The sequence below is a fragment of the Odocoileus virginianus genome, chromosome 4 (genome assembly GCF_023699985.2).
Source record: "Odocoileus virginianus isolate 20LAN1187 ecotype Illinois chromosome 4, Ovbor_1.2, whole genome shotgun sequence".
Taxonomy (NCBI): Eukaryota; Metazoa; Chordata; class Mammalia; order Artiodactyla; family Cervidae; genus Odocoileus; species Odocoileus virginianus.
Genome location: NC_069677.1, coordinates 70,644,285 through 70,665,621, shown reverse-complemented (window position 1 = coordinate 70,665,621; position 21,337 = coordinate 70,644,285). Strand labels below are relative to the sequence as shown.

Here is a 21,337-nt window from a genome sequence, read left to right as displayed (position 1 = left end):
ATTGTTTAATAAACCTGAATATTGTTTAAAATGGTAATTTCCCTTCTTCAAATGAAATGGAAAGCAAAACTTTAAAAAAATTTTTCATTTATTTAATGGAATCTTGCCTATTTTCACATCTTGGCTATTTATTTTATATTTTTAAAAGAAGACAGTATTCATCTAATGTATTTTGCATAACAATTATATCAAGTGTAGGGGCTTTACGCCATGTTATTAAAATCAGTTAAGCAATCAAAAAAACTCTTGTTCGTACTTACTACATTTTTCATAAGCCATTCTAAACATTTCTCAATCATTCCAGCAATCTTATAAATTTATCATTGGTCATATAGTCCTCTATTTCGTTTTTATAGGTAGTCACCCATAAATTGGTATCACTCTGTAACTAACTTGCTATTGTTTTTTCTCTTTACTGATAACATCCAACACTCATTAAAGCATCTAGCTACATGCCAAACACTGTGCTAAATTTCACTTTCAATAAAGAAAATTCCCCATTCTTTCTGAATTATGTTGGTTTTAAAGATGCATGCATGCTCAGTAGTGTCTAACTTTTTGCAACCCAACTATAGCCCATGAGGCTCATCTGTGCATGGGGTTTTTTCCAGGGAAAAATACTAGAATGAACTGCCTTGCCCTCCTCCAAGGATCTTCCTGACCTAGGGATCAAATGCGAATCTCCTGCACTGGCAGGCAGCCTTTACTACTGAGCCACCTGGAAAGATACTACACCTGAAAGAGCATATATAATATGCTCTTATATATTATGCCATATATTTCATATATACATATATATATCACTCTAAAGGTACATTTCTCATCATTCCCAAGGTTATCTTCTAAGCTGAGCTGATTACTTCTTCTCAGGGCTCCTAACTCTTTCACTTCTCCTATTAGTTCTCACATTCAGAATGTAAAAGAGTTGTTCTTATTTTGTCAAACTTCTGAGGGATAATGAATGGCAACAAAAATAGTAAAAAGTAGGCAGAAAATCAATAAAGACACAAGTGAACTCTACAACACAATCAACTGGATTTAACTGACATCTTTAAACTGTTTCATTCAACAACAGCAGAATTCACGTTCCTCTCAAGCTCACATGGAACATTCATCAGAACAGATAACATTCTGGACCATAAAAAATCTCTTAACAAATCTGAAAAAGCAGAAATCATACAATCCATGCTCTCAGGCTAAAATGGAATTGAATTAGAAATCATTAATAGGTAGTTGGAAAAATCACAAAACACCTGGAAATTAAACAACAGGCTTCTAAATAGCACAAGTCAAAGGAGAAACCTCAACAGAAATTTAAAAACATTTCAACTGAATGAATATGAAAATACAACTCATCAAAATTTTTAGGATGCAGCCAAAGCAGCTTGGAGAGAATTTATAGCACTGACTGCATGTAGCAGAAAAGAAGAAAATCTAAAACCAATCGTCTAAGCTTCCAACCTAAGAAACTTGGGGCGCGCGGGGGGGGGGGGGGGGGGGGGGGGCAGAGTAAATAAAAACTAAGCATTAGAAAAGAAATAATAAAAACTAGAGCAAAAGTCAAAGAAGTTGTAAAAGAGTAAATCAACAACATGATGGAAGTGACTAAAACCAACTACTGGCTCTTTGAAAACATCAATAAAAATCAATAAACATCCACCTTGAAAAATGGACACAATATCAGAAATAAAAAAAGGAATATCATTACAGAAAATGACAACACTAAAAGGGTAACAACAGAATACTATGAGTATACTCACAAGATGTGAAACTGAGATGAAATGGACCCAATTCTTTGAAAGATAAAATATGCCAAAACTCACAAGAAACAGGCAATATAAACTGGCCTGTATCTATAAAAGAAATTGCATCAATGTTTTAAAACCTGCCACAACATAAAGAACCAAACCCAGATAGGTTTACTGGTAAATTCTAACAAACATTCAAGGAAGAAGCTATAACCAATTTTCTACCATATCTTCCAGAAGATGAAAGGAGAGGAGATACTTCCTACCTCATTTTATGAGACAGTATTGCCCTAACATCAAAATTAGACAAACACACTGCAAGAAAATTACAGACCACTATCTCTCGTCAACACAGATGTAAAACCCTCAACAAAATAATAGCAAATCAAAACTTTTAAATGTATTTAAAAAATTAGGCACCACAAGCAAATGAGATTTATCCCAGATACAGTTCAGTTCAGTTGCTCAGTCATGAGCAACGCCACAAATTACAGTAACCCAGGCTTCCCTGTCCATTGCCAACTCTCAGAGCTTCTTCAAACTCATGCCCATTGATTCAGTAATGCCATCCAACCATCTCATCCTCTGTCAGCCCTTCTCCTCCTGCCTTCAATCTTTCCCAGAATCACAGTCTTTTCCAATAAGTCAGTTCTTCACATCAGGTAGCAAATATTGAAGCTTCAGCTTCAGCATTAGTCCTTCCAATGAATATTCAGGACTGATTTCCGTTAGGATGGACTGGTTTGACCTCCCTGCAGTCCCAGGGACTCTCAAGAGTCTTCTCCAACACCACAGTTCAAAAGCATTAATTCTTTGGCACTCGGCTTTCTTTATGGTCCAACTCCCACAACTACACATGACTACTGGAAAAAACCACAGCTCTGACTAGAAGGACCTTTGTTGGTAAAGTCTCTGCTTTTTAATATGCTGTCTAAGTTGGCCATAGCTTTTCTTCCAAGGGGCAAGTGTCTTTTAATTTCATGGCTGCAGCCACTGTTTAGATGGTTTCCCCAACTATTTGCCATGAAGTGATGGGACCGGATGGCATGACTTTAGTTTTCTGAATGTTGAGTTTTAAGCCAACTTTTTCACTCTCCTCTTTCACTTTCATCAAGAGGCTCTTTAGTTCTTCTTCAGTTTCTGCCATAAGGGTGGTGTCATCTGCATATCTCAGGTTGTTGATATCTATCCTGGCAATCTTGATTCCAGTTCATGCTTCACCCAATCCAGCATTTCACATGATACTCTGCATGTAAGTTAAGTAAGTAGGGTGACAACATACAGCCTTGAAATAACTCCCTTTCCAACCTGGAACCAATCTGTTGTTCCATGTCCAGTACTTACTATTGATTCTTGACCTGAACACAGGTTTCTGAGGAGGCAGGCAAGGTGATCTTGTATTCCCATCTCTTTAAGAATTTTCCATAGTTTCTTGTGATCCACAAAGTCTAAGGCTTTGGTGTAGTCAATAAAGCAGATGTTCCAGATGTTTCTCGGGAACTCTCTTCTTTTGCAGTGATCCAACCAATGTCAATTTGATCTCTGGTTCCTCTGCATTTTCTAAATCCAGCTTGAACATCTGAAGTTCTCAGTTCACATACCATTGAAGCCTCACTTGGAGAATTTTGAGCTTTGCTATCATGTGAAAAGAGTGCAACTGTGCAGTAGTCTGAACACTCATTGGCACTGCCCCTTTTTCGGATTAGAATAAAAACTGATCTTTCCCACTCCTGTGGCCACTGCTGAGTTTTACAAGTTTGCTGGCATACTGAGTGCAGCACTTTCACAGCATCATCTTTCGAGATTTGAAATAGCTCATGTGGAATTCCATCAACACCACTACCTTTTGTTTGTAATGATGCTTCCTAAGGCCCACTTGACTTCACACTCCAGGATGTCTGGCTCAAGGTGAGTGATCACATCATCGTGGTTATCTGATCATTAAGATCTTTTTTGATAGTTCTTCTTTGTACTCTTGTCACCTTTTTTTTAGTATCTTCTGCTTCTGTTGGGTCCATACCATTTCTGTCCTTTATTATGTCCATATTTGGATGAAATGCTCTGGTATCTCTATTATTTTCTTTAAGAGCTCTCTAGTCTTTCCCATCCTATTGTTTTCCTCTATTTCTTCGCACTGATCAGTAAGGAAGGCTTTCTAATCTCTCCTTGCTAGTTTAACTCTGCATTCAGATGGGTATATCTTTGCTTTTCTCCTTTGCCTTTAGCTTCTCCTCTTTTCTCAGTATTTGTAAGGACTCCTCAGGCAACCATTTTGCCTGTTTGCGTGTTTCGGGGATGGTTTTGATCACTGCCTCCTGAACAATGTCACAAAACTCTGTTCATAGTTCTTAAGGCACTCTATCAGAGCTAATCCCATGAATCTCTTTGTCACTTCCACTGTATAACTGTAAGGGATTTGACTTAGGTCATACCTGAACGGTCTAGTGGTTTTCCCTACTTTCTTCAATTTAAGTCTGAATTTTTCAATAAGGTGTTCATGATCTGAGCCACATTCAGCTCCCAGTCTTGCTGTTGCTGACTGTATAGAATTTCTCTGTCTTTGGCTGCAAAGAATATAATCAATCTGATTTCGGTACTGACCATCTGCTGCTGCACATGTGCAGAGTCGTCTCTTGTGTTGTTGGCAAAGGGTGTTTCTATAACCAGTGCATTCTCATGGCAAAACTCTGTTAGCCTTTGCCCTACTTTACTCTACGCCAAGGCCAAACTTGCCTATTACTCCAGGTATCTTTTGACTTCCTACTTTTGCATTCTAGTCTCCTATGATGAAAATGACTTTTTTTTTTTTTTTTGGTGTTAGTTCTAGAAGGTCTTTTAGGTAATCATAGAACCGTTCAACTTCAGCTTCTGCAGCATCAGTGATTCGGGCATAGACTTGGATTACTGTGATACTGAATGGTTTGTCTTAGAAACGAACCCCATGAACTGTAGTCTTCCAGGCTCCTCTGTCCATGGGATTCTCCAGGCAAGAATACTGGAGTGGGTTGCCATTTTTTCTCTAAGGAATCTTCGTGACCTAGGAATAGAACCCTGGTCTCCTTCATTGCAGGCAGATTCTTTACCATCTGAGCCACCAGTAAAGTCCTTTATCCCAGGTACACATGTCTAGTTAAAATTTGAAAATCAAATAATGGAACCCATTACAACAGGAAGCAAAGAAGTAAAGCCACACAGTCATATCAATAAATTCAGGAAAAACATTTTATAAAATCCAAGACACATTCATAATTTTTAAAAGAACTTTCACTAAACTAAAATAAATGCGAACTTCCTGAACTTACACCTAACACATACATAATGGGAAGAACTAGCCCTCTTAAGAACAAAGCAAAGGTACCTTTTACCACTACTTTTGAACACTGTACTAGAAATTCAAGCTAAAGCAATAAGAAAAGAAAATAAAAGGTATACAGCCCAGGAAGGAAGAAATCAAACTTTCTTTGTATGCAGATCACATGACTTGCTATACAGAAAACCTGAAAAAACTGAAAAGCCATTTCTCATATATAAAATGAACAAATGAAATTTGAAATTAATACACCATTTATATTGTTCAGTCGCTATGTCATGTCTGAGTCTTTGAGACCCCAAGGACTGCAGCACACCAGGCTCCTCTGTCCTCCACTATCTACCAGAGTTTGCTCAAATTCATGTCTATTGATTCAGGAATGTTGTTTATCCATCTATCCATTTACATCAGCACTGAAAAAAAGAGAAACATTTGGATATAAATAAAAAAAAATATGGACAAGATTTAGACAAGGAAAACTCCAAAATTCCAATGAAAAAAATCTAAGAACTAAGTATGTGCTCAATCGCGTCTTGATTCTTTGTGATCCCATGGACTATAGCCTGCCAGGTTCCTCTGTCCATGAAATTTTTCAGACAAGAATATTGGAGCATGTTACCATTACCTACTCTAGGGGGATCTTCCCAACCCAGGGATGGAACTTGTGTCCTCTGAATCTCCTGCACTAGCAAGTGGATTCTTTACCACTGCACCACCTGAGAAGCCCAAGAACTAAATAAGCAGATAGCTATTCCTGGTTCAGACAGGAAGACGCAACACTGTCAAGATGTCAGTCCCATCTTGGTCCGTAGATTCAACATATTCTCTGTTGATTGCATAACAAGTTAATTTCTATATATCGAAAACTGGTGCTAAAGTTGATTTGGAGGGCAAAAGATCTAGAATAGCCAAAACAATATTCAAAAACAAGAACAAAATTAGAAGACTATAATATCTGAATTTAAGATTTGCTTTAATATGTCTATAGTAATCAAGACTGTGATAGTGGCGAAAAAATAGATAACTAGATTAATAAAATAATACAGACAGCCCAGAAGTCCACCCACCCAAATATAGTCAATTGATCTTTGACAACTGAACAAAAGTGATATAATGGAGAAAACACCTTTTCAACACGTGATGCTAAAATTGGATATCCATGTGGGAAGAAAAAGAAGAATCTAAACAAAGATCTTATACCCTTCAAAAAATCAACTCAACATGGATCAAAGAACTAAATATAAACTCAAAAGTAAAACTCTTAAGATAACATACAGGAAAATTCAGATGACCTTGAGTATGGTGATGACTTTTTAGTCACATGGTGATGACTTTTTAGATAAAACACCAAAGGCACGAACTATGAGGGAAAAATGATTGTTAAACTGGACTTACTAGAATTAAAAACTTCTGCTGAGCAAAGGACTGTCAAGAAAATGAAAAGACAAGTCACAGACAGGGAAATAATATTTCTCTAGACATTTCTGTTTAATATTTTCAATATATTTTTAGTCTTTCTAAGAGCTTAAGTATCAAAAATATACAAAGGAGTCTTAAAACTCAATAAGAAAACAAATAACCTGCTAAAAATATGGGCATAAGACTTGAACAACACCTCACAAAAGAAACTACACAGCTGGTATATAAGCCTAAGAAAAGATACCTAACATTCTATGTCATTAGAGAACGGCAAATTAAAAAACCGTAAGATACTTCTACACTCAGAATGATGAAAAGCCAAAAGACTGACAAAACCAAATGCTGACAAGTAAATGGAACAACAGAAATACACTGCTGGCAGGAAAGCAAAATGGTACAGCATCTTTGGATGACAGTCTGGCAGTTTCTAACAAACTCCATATATTCTTACCATATGTTCCAGCAATCACACTCCAAAGTACATAGCCACAGGAAGTAAAAACTCATCTCCACACATAAACCTACATAAAGATGTTCAGTAGTTTTATTCAAAATTGTGAAAACATGGAAGGAACCAAGATGTTCTTCAGGAGGTGAATGGATAAATAAACGGTGGTACATGCAGACAATGGAATATTCAGTTCAGTTCAGTTCAGTTGCTCAGTCATGTCCTACTCTTTGCGACTACATGAAACACAGCACACGCCAGGCCTCCCTGTCCATCACCAACTCCCAGAGTTTACTCAAACTCATGTCCATCGAGTCGGTGATGCCAATCAGCCATCTCATCCTCTGTCATCCCCTTCTCCTCCTGCCCCCAATCCCTCCCAGCATCAGGGTCTTTTCAAATGAGTCAACTCTTCACATGAGGTGGCCAAAGTATTGGGAGTTTCAGCTTCAGCATCAGTCCTTCCAATGAACATCCAGGACTGATCTTTAGGAGGGACTGGTTGGATCTCCTTGCAGTCCAAGGGACTCTCAAGAGTTTTCTCCAACACCACAGTTCAAAAGCATCAATTCTTCGGTGCTCAGTTTTCTTCACAATCCAACTCTCACATCCATACGTGACCACTGGAAAAACCATAGCCTTGACTAGACGGACCTCTGTTGGCAAAGTAATATCTCTACTTTTTAATATGTTATCTAGGTTGGTCATAACTTGCATTCCAAGGAGTAAGCGTCTTTTAATTTCATGGCTGCAGTCACCATCTGCAGTGATTTTGGAGCCCAAAAAAATAAAGTCTGACACTGTTTCCCCATCTATTTCCCATGAAGTGATGGGACCAGATGCCATGATCTTAGTTTTCTGAATGTTGAACTTTAAGCCAACTTTTTCACTCTCTTCTTTCACTTTCATCAAGAGGCTCTTTAGTTCTTCACTTTCTGCCATAAGGGTGGTGTCATCTGCATATCTGAGGTTATTGATATTTCTCCCGGCAATCTTGAGTACAGCTTGTGCTTCATCCAGCCCAGCGTTTCTCATGATGTACTCTGCGTGTAAGTTAAATAAGCAGGGTGACAATATACATCCTTGATGTACTCCTTTTCCTATTTGGAACCAATCTGTTGTTCCATGTCCAGTTCTAACTGTTCCTTCCTGACCTGCACATAGGTTTCTCAAGAGGCAGTTCAGGTGGTCTCGTATTCCCATCTCTTTCAGAATTTTCCACAGTTTATTGTGATCCACACAGTCAAAGGCTTTGGCACAGTCAATAAAGCAGAAATAGATGTTTTTCTGGAACTCTCTTGCTTTTTCGATGATCCAGCGGATGATGGCAATTTGGTTGAACCTTCCTCTGCCTTTTCTAAAATCAGCTTGAACATCTGGAATATTACTCAGTACTAAAAGGAACGAGACACCAAGTCATGAAAAGACACAGAGGAAAGTCATATGCATGTTAGTAACTGAAAGAAGTCAATCTGAAACTGCTACATACTCCATGATTTCAACTACACTGCATTCTTGACAAGGCAAAACTATGAGATGTTAAAAATACCAGTGGCTGCCAGGGATTACAGGGCAGAAGAGATAATAGGTGGAGCACAGAAGGTTGTTACAGCGGTAAAACTTTTTGCATGATACTATAATGATGGATACATGTCAAGATATAGTTATAAAAAGCCATAGTTTATACAACACCAAAAGTAAACAGTAATGTTCCACTATGGACTTGAGGTGATAAGGACATGTCAGTGTAGGTTCATCAATTAAACTCATGTATGTACCGCTATGGTACAGGATGCTGATAGTGGAAAAAACTGTATGTACATGGGGACAAGGAATATATGGGATAGTCTCTGTATATTCCGTCCAATTTTGCTGTGATCCTTATATTGCTCTTAGAAATAAAGTTCTTAGAAACAGTAAATAACTTATTAGCCAATTAAAGTTTTCCACAAAGTTAATTTATATCCTTAGTCAATTATTTGATCTCACATGGATTTAAGCACATATACACACACAGATACAGAGGCATAATGCCCCATCTACTGAAATACACAGTGCCCTATCTGTTTGCCAGGCACTGTGCCAAGGATGATGAGAGGAAGAAAAATAAAATTCAGAATATAATGACCAGCCTGTATCTTGCCTAAATAACACCCAGTTTTATAAATTCTCATTAACTGATTCAAGAACAAGGGTTAAAAAGCCATATCTAACACACAGCTTATTTCCAATTACAGGCAGTAATTGTAACCTGTGGAGTACAAAGTTCTAGCTCTTTAATCAGAGGAATTCACTCACCAGGCATACATACAATCTAATTAATTCAGGTACCTATTTTATCATTCCTAAAATTTTATCTGAGCTGTCTTAGAGAATCTCTTAGCAGTGAATGTGTATATACATACACATGTGGGTAGGTGGTAGTGGGTGGCACATGATTTGCAAAGCAAAACAATGATTAAAATGGTGTTTCTGAAACTGTGGACTTCCCCAATGATCCAGAGGTTAAGAATCCACCCTGCAATGCAGGGGACAAGGATTCGATCCCTGCTTAGCAAACTAGGATCCCACATGCTATAGGGCAACTGAGCCGTCACACAACTAGAGAGCTCATGTGTTTTTCGCAACAAAGATCCTGCATGTTGCAGGTGGGATCTGAAGTACTACTCTGTACCAACATAGAAGTGTTATACTCATTTACTCTTTGAACTAGAATTATGATTGTTACTCATGTTAATGACAGCAAATTAAAGATATTAAGAGAAAAAATGTTTCCAATACATAAATGTATACATCATACTATAAAGAATTTAAGTAGATTTCAATCAAGAAAACAAAGTACCAATCTCTTTTCTAAGAAAAGAGAAACCTACAAATGATAAAATTTTTCTAGTTCTTTTAGTGAATAAAAAGAATGCCAAAATAGAAGACAAACGTCCAAGTTACACAGCAATTCCTACTACAAGATGATGCAAATAGGGAAAAGGCACTATTATGACACAGGAAATGGAGAAGTAATAAACTTTAGAAAACATCAATCCTCAAAATCTCAAATATTAAAGAGACAAGACAACTTATACCAAAACTGAATTATGTGCTCAATGGGACATTTCACTGGTAACAGCAAGCTGACTCAATCATTAGTCCTCTTTTCCTCTTCAAATATTCTAAAAAAGTATCCCCTTCTTTTACCATCTCCAGATAACAAAGCCTTAAAATCAAAAGGAAATATAGTAGAGGGCTTCAAAAATTTGGGCCCTGGATCCAGATCATCTGGGCCTTAAGCTTTCTAACTCTGTAACTCACTATGCCTCAGTATTCCCACCTCTCAAACAGTAATAATAAACTAAAAAAAAGGCTTCATATGGTTGCTGAGAGAAATAATTGGAAGAATGCCTGTAGCTGTTTAAAAAATATTAAGATCGAGCTACAAAAAGATGTTTATAAAAACATAAAGTTCTGCAGGCCCAAATATCTATTCTTTTTGCTCACTGCCACGCTCTTAATGGGGATTCCCAGGTGGCACTGATGGTAAAGAACACACCTGTCAGTGCAGGGGATGCAGGTTTGATTTCTGGGTTGGGAAGATCCCCTGCAGGAGGGCATAGCAACCAACTCTATTCTTGCCTGGAGAACCCCATGGACAAAGAGGAGCCTGGAAGGGCTATAGTCCACAGGGTCGCAGAGAGTCAGATATGACTGAAGAGAATTAGCACACATGAAAGCATACTCTTAATGAATGAAACCTAGTAAAAATTTGTTCAATTAAAGTATGTGTCCATGCATGTGTATTATGTAAATACATTTTTAAAAACAGTAGTTGCAAAACTGAACATGAGAATTCTCAGATAGTTAACAAACCAAAATCAGCAGCATTTTCTTTAAAAGCAAACACAAAAATAGTTGACAGTAGTATTCTCAGTAACTGACTTATTTAGCAGTGACATTAAGATGTTGGGCAGATGAAGGTGGGAGGACAAGCAAGGGGGTTAGGGGATAAGATGGAGGAACAGAGCATATGAGAAATGAAGAAAGTTGTTTGAAAAAGCCCCCCACAAGTGATCTTATACACACATGCAAGTCTACCACACAGATAAATGTCCTCGCAGTAAGGGAAAATGACAAGCCAAAATAAGACTCCTGTCATGTCCAGAGAGCTTCCAATTTTTTTCTGTTTTGACCAAACCGTGCTAAAGCTTTACATGTTGGCCCTGGAAAATGCAGTTCCACAATAAACATCCTCAAACTATTTCCCAAATTCTTCCTGCTTATCTTCTTCACATCTAGTCACATTTTCCCTTTACTTTTTATATTCCCATTACTTTATTTTCTTATAACTCTAAAACCAAGAGATAACAGCAAGAAACTTAAAACTCTCCTACAATCTCAACTTTCACTGCTCCTCTCCCAATACTCTACTCCTAATTCCAAAGTGCTTGTTATTTCACGACAAAACCAATTCTCTTCTGCTTCTGTGCATGTGCAAATACTACCTCATCCCCAATAAAACCCTACTCCTCCTAAAGCAAATTTGAAAGCTCTAAACTTCCTGAAATTTAGGCAGGGTTAAGAATCACACTTACAATAAGCTTTCATACCACGTTGTACATACCACTGAGAGTATCTTTCGCTGCATACTATGTGTCTGTGTCTGTGTGTGATCATGTATTATTTTGTCAGTAATAGTTCCACAAATTTCTTTCATCTCCTTACATCTGTCACTCCACTGTTACTCTTTTTATTTTTTAATTAAAGGATAATTGCTTTACAGAATTTTGTTTTCTGTCAAACCTCAACATGAATCAGCCATAGGTGTACATATATCCCCTCCCTCGTGAACCTCCTCCCCATCTCCCTCCCCATCCCACCCCTCTAGGTTGATACACAGCCCCTGACTGAGTTTCCTAGGGCAGTTTTAAGTTCACAGCAATTCACCACATGATTTAAGTAATTCATTTGCATTTCTAGCTCTGTAGGAGACTTTATGATCTTCTAGGGAGAAATGTCTTCTCATCTTGTTCCTAAGGAAATTTCTAGTACCTGGCACCCAGAAAGGTGGCTTATTAGCAAATGTAAAACATTAATAAAGTGGTAAGTGAAAGTGTGAGTCACTCACTCGTGCCCCAACTCTTTGCAACTCCATGGTCCGTCCATGGACTTCTCTAGGAAAGAACACTAGATTGGATTGTCATTCCCTTCTCCAGAAGATCTCCCCAACCCAGGGATCAAACTGCATTCTCTTGCACTGGCAAGTGGATTCTTTACCACTGAGCCACAAGGGAAGCTCACTGAAGTGGTAAGTAAATTGCTAGTTCATTTATAAGTTTGTTGGAAATATTTATTAAAAAAAAAAAAGAAATATTTATTTATGTGGCTTTAGTTGCACCATGTGAAATCTTTAAAACAACAACAACAACAACTATAGTAGGTGAACTCTTAATGTCAGCAGGTGGGATCTAGTTCCCTAACCAAGGATCAAACCCAGACCCCTTGCACTGGCAGTGTGCAGTCTTAGCCACTGGACCATAAGGGAAGTTTTTAAAACTATTGTGCATGGGATCTTTTTCTCACTGTAATTTCTAACCAGTTACATAGCTGTCATAAAAACTGCCTTTTAGTTTAACTGAGATTTCTCATTTCTGGATATCTGTACAGCAACAAAGCTACAAAAGGAAATCAGAGTACAGTAAGCTTCACCCTTGGTTCCTCTCTAGAGAAGGTTGAGGCCTTCTGAGTTAAGTTTCAAGAGTTTGACAGGCAGGTGTACTATGGGAAAAATGTAGAAAAATAAAAAAGCATCAATTGAACAGATCCAAACTAGAGTTTTGATCAGAATCCAAAGTCAGATGCAAAATGACAAATCTAACAAACAGGAGTAAAATTACAAACACAAAATAGAACTAAGATAAAAGAACCTTACATAAATTATTGTATCAAGACCAGAGCAGACTGGAAACAAATAAAAAAACTTCAAAGACTGCATGAATATAATACATGGATTTGTGCCAGAGTCAAGACATTTGCTCATCTTTATTATTAATCTAACTTAATAAAAATTTTAAGAAAGCATTATAAATATGTATCCATTATCATTTTAAGAAAAAATTAAATTTAAATAAATTTAAATATATAGCCCTCTAAAATTATCTTTAAAAATATTAAATTATACAGCTAACCAACTACAAATATGCTATTGATTGGCCTGCTCTAAATTTAAATAGCATTAAAAATGCCATCAACCTTTAAGATAGCTAATAAGAAAAATGAACACCAAGGAAATCAAGTTCCTTACATTGAATTATCCTGTACTAAGTATACAAGAGAGAATACAATTGCAAACACTTAACTGACATACCTGTCTGCCAAAATTTCCACAATATGCTTTTATTTCCAATTCACTGTCTCTTTTATCAGCTTGTACAATATTAATTTGCAAAACTAACTTTCTAACAGTAATTCTGATTTTCAAAATAAAAGCAACATTATAAACTTTTCTCACTGCAGAATGCATACTTCTGTTCTCTGGTTTAGGGATGAATGTGCAGTCTCCAGGAGACATTCTGGAATACTTTTCTATATGCTTAGTTTCACAGGGGAATAATCCCACAAACTTAAAAAGACAAGACCATATTCTTTTGGAGCCCTCCATTCCATATCCCCAGTGTATTTAAATGCCCCCAATGGTATTTGATCTACTAAATGCAAGGCAATGTTAGAAAATGTTGGTATCAAAAAATGTTTAAATTACGGTGCTTGCCACAGTCGAGTAGGGTTTAACCCACAGATGCAAGGATCCTTCAATATACACAAATCAATCAATGTGACACACAATATTAACAAAATAAAAGATAAATACCATATGGCATTCTCAATAGATGTAGAGAAAGCCTTTGACAAAATTCAGTACCCATTTATGATTAAAAAAAAAAACTTCAAAAAATGGGCATAGAAGAAATCTACCTCAACATAATAAAGACCATATATGATAAACCCAGAGTAAATATTACTCTCAGCAGAAAAACTGAAAGCATTACCTCCAAGATCAGGAACAAGACAAAGGTGCCCATTCTCACCACTATCACTTTTTGGAAGTCCTACCTATGGTAATCAGAGAAGAAAAGGAAATAGAATCCAGATTAGAAAAGAGGTAAAACTCTCACTATTTGCAGATAACATGATACATGGAGCCCTAAAAATACTATCAGAAATTTACTAGAGCTAATCAGTGAATTTAGCAACATTGCAAGATAAAAAAATCATTACACAGAGATCACTTGTATTTCTATACACTAACAATGAAAAATCAGAAAAAGAAATTAAGGAATCAATCCCATTCACCACTGAAACAAGAAGAATAAAGTATCTAGGAATAAACCTACATAAGGAGACAAATGAGCTGTATACAGAAAAAGACACTGATAGAAGAAATCAAAAAGATGATATAAACAGATGGAGAGATACTCCATGTTTCTGACGTAGAAGAATCAATATTGTGAAAATGACTAAACTACCAAATGCAATCTACAGATTCAGTGCAATCCCTATCAAATTACCAATGGCAGTTTTCACAGAGCTAGAACAAAAAAATCTCATATGAAAGCAAAATTCATATGGAAACAAAAAGGATTCAGAATAATCAAAGCAATCTTGAGAAAGAAGAATGGAGCTGGAGGAATCAACCTTCCTAACTCCAGACTATACTACAAAGCTACAGTCATCAAGACAGTATGTTACTGGTGCAAAAACAGAAATACACACCAATGGAACAAGATAGAAAGCCCAGAGATAAGCCCAAGCAACTATGGACACCTTATTTTTGACAAAGGAGGCAAGAATAAACAATGGGGCAAAGATAAGTCTCTTCAGTAAGTGCTGCTGGGAAAACTGGACAGATACGTGTAGAAGAATGAAATTAGAATGCTTCCTAACACCATATACAAAGAAAAACTCAAAATGGATTAAAGACATAAATGTAAGACCAGAAACTACAAAACTCTTAGAGGAAAACATGGGCAGAACACTCTGCAACATAAACCACAGCAAGATCCTCTATGACTCACCTCCTAGAATAATGGAAATAAAAACAAAAGTAAACAAGTGGGACCTAATAAAACGTAAAAGCTTTTGCATAGCAAAAGAACTATAACCAAGGTGAAAAGACAACCCTTAGAATGGGAGAAAACAATAGCAATTGAAACAACTGACAAAGGATTAATTTCAAAAATATTTAAGAAGCTCACAAAACTCAATATGAGAAAAACAAACCACCTACTCAACGACTAGGCAAAAGACCTAAATAGACATTTCTCCAAAGAAGACATAGGAAATGGCTGATAAACACATGAAAAAATGCTCAACGTCATTCATTATTAGAGAAATGCAAGTCAAAACCACAATGAGGCATCACCTCACACCAATCAGAATGGCCATCATCAATAAAATCTACAAACAGGAAGTGCTGGAGAGGGTGTTGAGAAAAGGGAACCCTCTTGCACTGTTGGTAGAAATGTAAATTGATACACCCTTTATGGAAAACAGTATAGAGGTTTCTTTTAAAACTAGGAATAAAATCACCATATGAATTCTTTATAATGGCTGAGTAATATTCCATGGTGTATATGTACCACAGATTCCTTATCCATTCATCTGCCGATGGGCATCTAGGTTGCTTCCATGTCCTGGCTATTATAAACAGTGCTGCGATGAACACTGGGGTGCACGTGTCTCTTTCAGATCTGGTTTCCTCAGTGTGTATGCCCAGAAGTGGGATTGTTGGGTCATATGGCAGTTCTATTTCCAGTTTTTTAAGAAATCTCCACACTGTTCTCCATAATGGCTGTACTAATTTGCATTCCCACCAACAGTGTAAGAGGCTTCCCTTTTCTCCACACCCTCTCCAGCATTTATTTCTTGTAGACTTTTGGATAGCAGCCATCCTGACTGGCGTGCAATAGTACCTCATTGTGGTTTTGATTTGCATTTCTCTGATGATGAGTGACGTTGAGCACCTTTTCATGAGTTTGTTAGCCATCTGTATGTCTTCTTTGGAGAAATGTCTGTTTAGTTCTTTGGCCCATTTTTTGATTGGGTCATTTATTTTTCTGGAATTGAGCTGCAGGAGTTGCTTGTATATTTTTGAGGTTAATCCTTTGTTGCTTCGTTTGCTATTATTTTCTCCCAATCTGAGGGCTGTCTTTTCACCTTGTTTATAGTTTCCTTTGTTGTGCAAAAGCTTTTAAGTTTCATTAGGTCCCATTTGTTTATTTTTGTTTTTATTTCCAATATTCTGGGAGGTGGGTCATAGAGGATCCTGCTGTGATTTATGTCGGAGAGTGTTTGGCCTATGTTCTCCTCTAGGAGTTTTATAGTTTCTGGTACATTTAGATCTTTAATCTATTTTGAGTTTGTTTTTGTGTATGGTGTTAGAAAGTGTTCTAGTTTCATTCTTTTACAAGTGGTTGACCAGTTTTCCCAGCACCACTTGTTAAAGAGATTGTCTTTTTTCCATTGTATATCCTTGCCTCCTTTGTGGAAGATAAGGTGTCCATAGGTTCGTGGATTTATCTCTGGGCTTTCTATTCTGTTCCATTGATCTATATTTCTGTCTTTGTGCCAGTACCATACTGTCTTGATGACTGTGGCTTTGTAGTATAGTCTGAAGTCAGGCAGGTTGATTCTTCCAGTTCCATTCTTCTTTCTCAAGATTACTTTGGCTATTCGAGGTTTTTTGTATTTCCATACCAACTGAGAAATTATTTACTCAGCCATTAAAAAGAATTCATTTGAATCAGTTCTAATGAGATGGATGAAACTGGAACCCATTATACAGAGTGAAGTAAACCAGAAAGATAAAGAACATTACAGCATACTAACACATATATATGGAATTTAGAAAGATGGTAATGATAACCCTATATGCAAAACAGAAAAAGAGACACAGATGTACAGAACAGACTTTTGGACTTTGTGGGAGAAGGCGAGGGTGGGATGTTTCGAGAGAACAGCATCGAAACATGTATATTATCTACAGTGAAACAGATCACCAGCCCAGGTTGGATGCATGAGACAAGTGCTCGAGCCTGGTGCACTGGGAAGACTCAGAGGGATTGGGTAGACAGGGAGGTGGGAGGGGGGATCGGGATGGGGAATACATGTAAATCCATGGCTGATTTATGTCAATGTATGACAAAACCCACTACAATCCTGTAAATTAATTAGCCTCCAATTAATAAAGATAAATGAAAAAAAAAGAAAGAAAAAAAAAGATTAAAAAAAACAACAAAAAAAAACCCCCATATGACCCAGCAATTGCACTACTAGCCATATGCCCTGAGGAAACCAAAATTGAAAATGACACCTATACTCCAATGTTCACTGCAGCACTGTTTACAACAGCTAGGATATGGAAGCAACCTAGATGTCCACTGACAGATGAACAGATAAAAAAGCTGTGGTACATATCCACAATGGACTATTACTCAGACATAAAAAGCAATGCATTTGAGTCAGTTCTAATGAGATGGATGAACCTAGAGCCTATTACACAGAACAAAGTAAGTCAGGAATAGAAAAACAAATACCATAAACTAATGCATATATATGGAATCTAGAAAGATGGTACTGATGACCTATTTGCAAGGCAGCAATGGAGACACAGTGTCTCATTATGGACATGGGTGGGGGAAAAAGGAAAGGGGCGATGTATGAAGAAAGTTAACATGGAAACATATTACCACATATAACACAGACAGCCACTGGGGAATTTGCTGTGTGACTCAGGGAACTCAAGCCTGGGCTCTGTAACAACCTAGAGGGGAGGGATGGAGAGGGATGAGGGAGGCAGGGTCAAGAGGCAGGGGACACAGGCATACCTATGGCTGATTCATGTTGATGTTCGGCAGAAACCAACACAAAACTGTAAAGCAATTATTCTACAATTAAAAATAAGTTTAATTATTAAAAAAATTATGCCGTTTGCTCTTAAGGAACTCAAAATTCAGTAAGACAGAAAAAACACACAGAATCCATGATAGATTCTTAGTTGTTGAGGGAGGAATATGTGCCTATTCAGTTTGATAAAAGCCGTGAAAAAACAGATTCTATGGGGCCATGATCAGGAAGAAATGGGATCTTAATAAATCCTTATGACTAAACAAACTTTAAAGAATGAGGTTGAAGTTAGATGACAGAGAGATGGCTAACAGGCACATCTGCTAATTATTTGAGAAATGCAAATCAAAGTCACAATGTGGTATCACCTTATACCTGTCAGAATGGCTATCATCAAAGTTTATAAATAATAAATGTTAAAGAGAATGTAGAGAGAAAGGAGTCCATACAGTACTGATAGGAATGCAATTAATAACAGGACCATGGAAACATTAAGTTGTTGCTGCTTAGTTGCTAAGTCAGGTCCTACTCTTTTGCGACCCATGGACCGGCGCCCACCAAGCTCCTTGGTCTATGGGATTTGCCACGCAAGGATACTGGAGTGGATTGCCCCTTTTTCCTCCAGGGGATCTTCGTGACCCAGGAATTGAACCCAGGTCTCCTGCATTGGCAGGTGGATTCTTTACCACTGAGCCACCAGGAAAGCCCATGGAAACAGCATGGAGGGCCCTTTAAGAAACTAAAAATAGAAATACCATGTGATCCAATAATTCTACTCCTGGGCATGTTCTGGGAAAAAAGAAGGTAAACTTTAGCTTGAAGAGATACATGTACCCCAGGGGTCATAGCAGCACTATTTACAACAGCCAAGACATGGAAGCATCCCAAGTGCCTATCAACAGACACTGGGTTAAGAAGATATGCTGTGTAGGTACAATAGCCTGTCACTCAGTCACATAAAAAGAACAAACTACTGCTATTTGCAGCAATGAGAATGGACTTAGAGAATACTATGCTTAGTGAATTTAGTCAGAAAAAGAAACATATTATATGTAACTTATATGTGGAATTAAAAAACTAATACAGATGAATATATATATAAAGCAAACTCACAAATATAGAAAACTTGTGGTTACCACAGGGGTACACCACAGGGGAGACAGAAAGGGAGAGAGTCAAATTAGGCGTGCAGGATTAAGGAACACAAACTACTACATATATATAAAATAAATAAGCAACAAGGATATACTAGTATAGCACAGTGAATTATATCAATCATCTTATAATAACCTACAATGGCATATAATCTGTACAAATGCTCAATTACTATGCTGTACATCTGAAACTACCACAATATTTAATACTTCAAGTGAAAAAAATAATAATAATGAGGTCCAAACCAGATAAAAGATATGAAATTCTACAGATTCACTGCTTTGTGCATAGGTTCAGGAAAAGTTCCTTTACAACTAGAAAATTTGAACATTGTTTATTTGAACAATAATTAAAGTATCTAATTTTGTCTTGCTACTTTAAATCCAGAGAGCTACTGTGAGTTCTCCTCAAATCTACTGTTCCAAGAGCAAGTAACATTTTATCTTAAACTCTGAAAAATTCTTTAAATCTTGAAGGCTAGTATAAGTAGAAAAACCTGAACTATAATGGCTTACAATCCCCAAAATAAGGCAATCATCTAACAGTACATAAAGATATAAATAACAATTGAATGAAAAAGTAAATGGCGGAGAAGGGAAAGCTTTTCCTCACAGTAGAATAAATGTGTAAGAAATGATAAAAGAAGAAAAATCACCATTTAATAAACATCATAATTACTTTTTCAGGCAGGAATCATTAACGGATACCAAAACTGGTAAGCAAAAGTATAACAAAAATTATTGTCTCAAAGTATCTCCTTTGTACAAGATACTAACTAATGACAAAGAGGAAAACAGTGACACTACAATGGGGAAACCTGCAAGCCCTCCTTAACCAGGGAATCATAGTTAACACTGTTAATAATGGGACATACCAACCGGAGACTCCTGATAGGAGGAACAAAAAAGGATACAATTTCAGTTCCATTCTATTCTTGCCAAAAAAGAAAAACTTGAGTTTAATCATAATCATATAAACCGAAACTGAAGGACATTCTAGAAAATAACAACCTGGTATTCTTCAGAAACATCAAAGTCATGAAAGACTGAAAGTTGAAAAACTGCCACAGTCGAGAACAGGCATAACAATTAAATGCAATGTGTGATCCTAGATTAGATCCTAGATCAGAAAACGAATGTTAGTGAGACAACTGATGAAATCTGAATAAGGTCTGCGCATTAGTTAACAATATGATATTAATTTTCTGATTTTGATAATTGTGCTGTGATAATTAAGGTACTGGCATTTGGAGAAGCTAGGTGAAGGATGCAGAGAATAAATCTCTATATTACTTTGGGGACTTAACTGAAATTATTTTAGAAGGTCAAGAGAAAAATCCAAAATAACTCCCAAACTGTACACTAAATACACCTCATTATAAGATCCAAGAACATGAAGAATGAAACAGATGATTTTATCAACTGATCTTCCAACTTTCCCCCAAAGGATGAAAACATTGCTTCATTCTTGTTGCTATTTTGTCACTAAATCACGTCCAACTCTTTTGTAACCCCACAGACTGTAGTCCACTAGGCTCCTCTGTCCATGGAATTTCCTAGGCAAGAATACTGGAGTTCCATGGAACTGTTCGGTTCAGTCACTCAATTGTGTCCGACTCTTTGCAACCCCATGAACTGCAGCACACCAGGCCTCCCTGTCCATCACCAACTCCCGAAGTTTTCTCAAATTCATGCCCACTAAGTCGGTAATGCCATCCAACTATCTCATCCTCTGTCTTCACCTTTTTCTTCCACCTTCAATCTTTCCCAGCATCTTTTCAAATCAGTCAGCTCTTCACATCAAGTGGCAAAGTATTGGAGTTTCAGCTTCAGCATCAGTCCTTACAGTGAACATTCAGGATTGATTTCCTTTAGAATGGACTAGTTGGATCTCCTCAAGAAGACTCTCAAGAGTCTTCTCCAACACCAAAGTTCAAAATAATCAACTCTTCAGCACTCAGCTTTCTTCACAGTCCAACTCTCACATCCATACACAACTACTGGAAAAACCATAGCCTTGACTAGATGGACCTTTGTTGGCAAAGTAATATGTTTTTTAATATGCTGTCTAGGTTGGTCCAAGGAGAAAACATCTTTTAATTTCATGGCTGCAATCACTATCTGCAGTGATTCTGGAGTCCAAAACAATAAAGTGTGCACTGTTTCCACTGTTTACCTGTCTATTTGCCATGAAGTGATGGGACCGGATGCCATGATCTTAGTTTTCGGAATGCTGAGCTTTAAGCCAACTTTTTCACTCTCCTCTTTCACTTTCATCAAGAGACTCTTCAGTTCTTCTTCACTTTCTACCATAAGAGTGGTGTCATCCTCATTTCTGAGGTTATTGATATTTCTCCCAGCATTCTTG

The 21,337-nt window shown here is 37.2% G+C and overlaps 1 protein-coding gene across 5 annotated transcripts in view; it reads right to left on the bottom strand.

The window, feature by feature from the left end:
• The window catches only part of STAG1 (STAG1 cohesin complex component), a 505,242-nt gene that overhangs the window by 384,115 nt on the left and 99,790 nt on the right, over positions 1-21,337 (bottom strand). The window contains exon 2 of one of the 5 annotated variants that reach the window (XM_070466703.1): positions 13,960-14,023. The exons of the other annotated variants lie outside the window; for them this stretch is intronic. The gene's annotated coding sequence lies outside the window, so the exon portion shown is untranslated. The remainder of the gene's footprint in view (positions 1-13,959; positions 14,024-21,337) is intronic. 5 annotated transcript variants of the gene reach the window in all.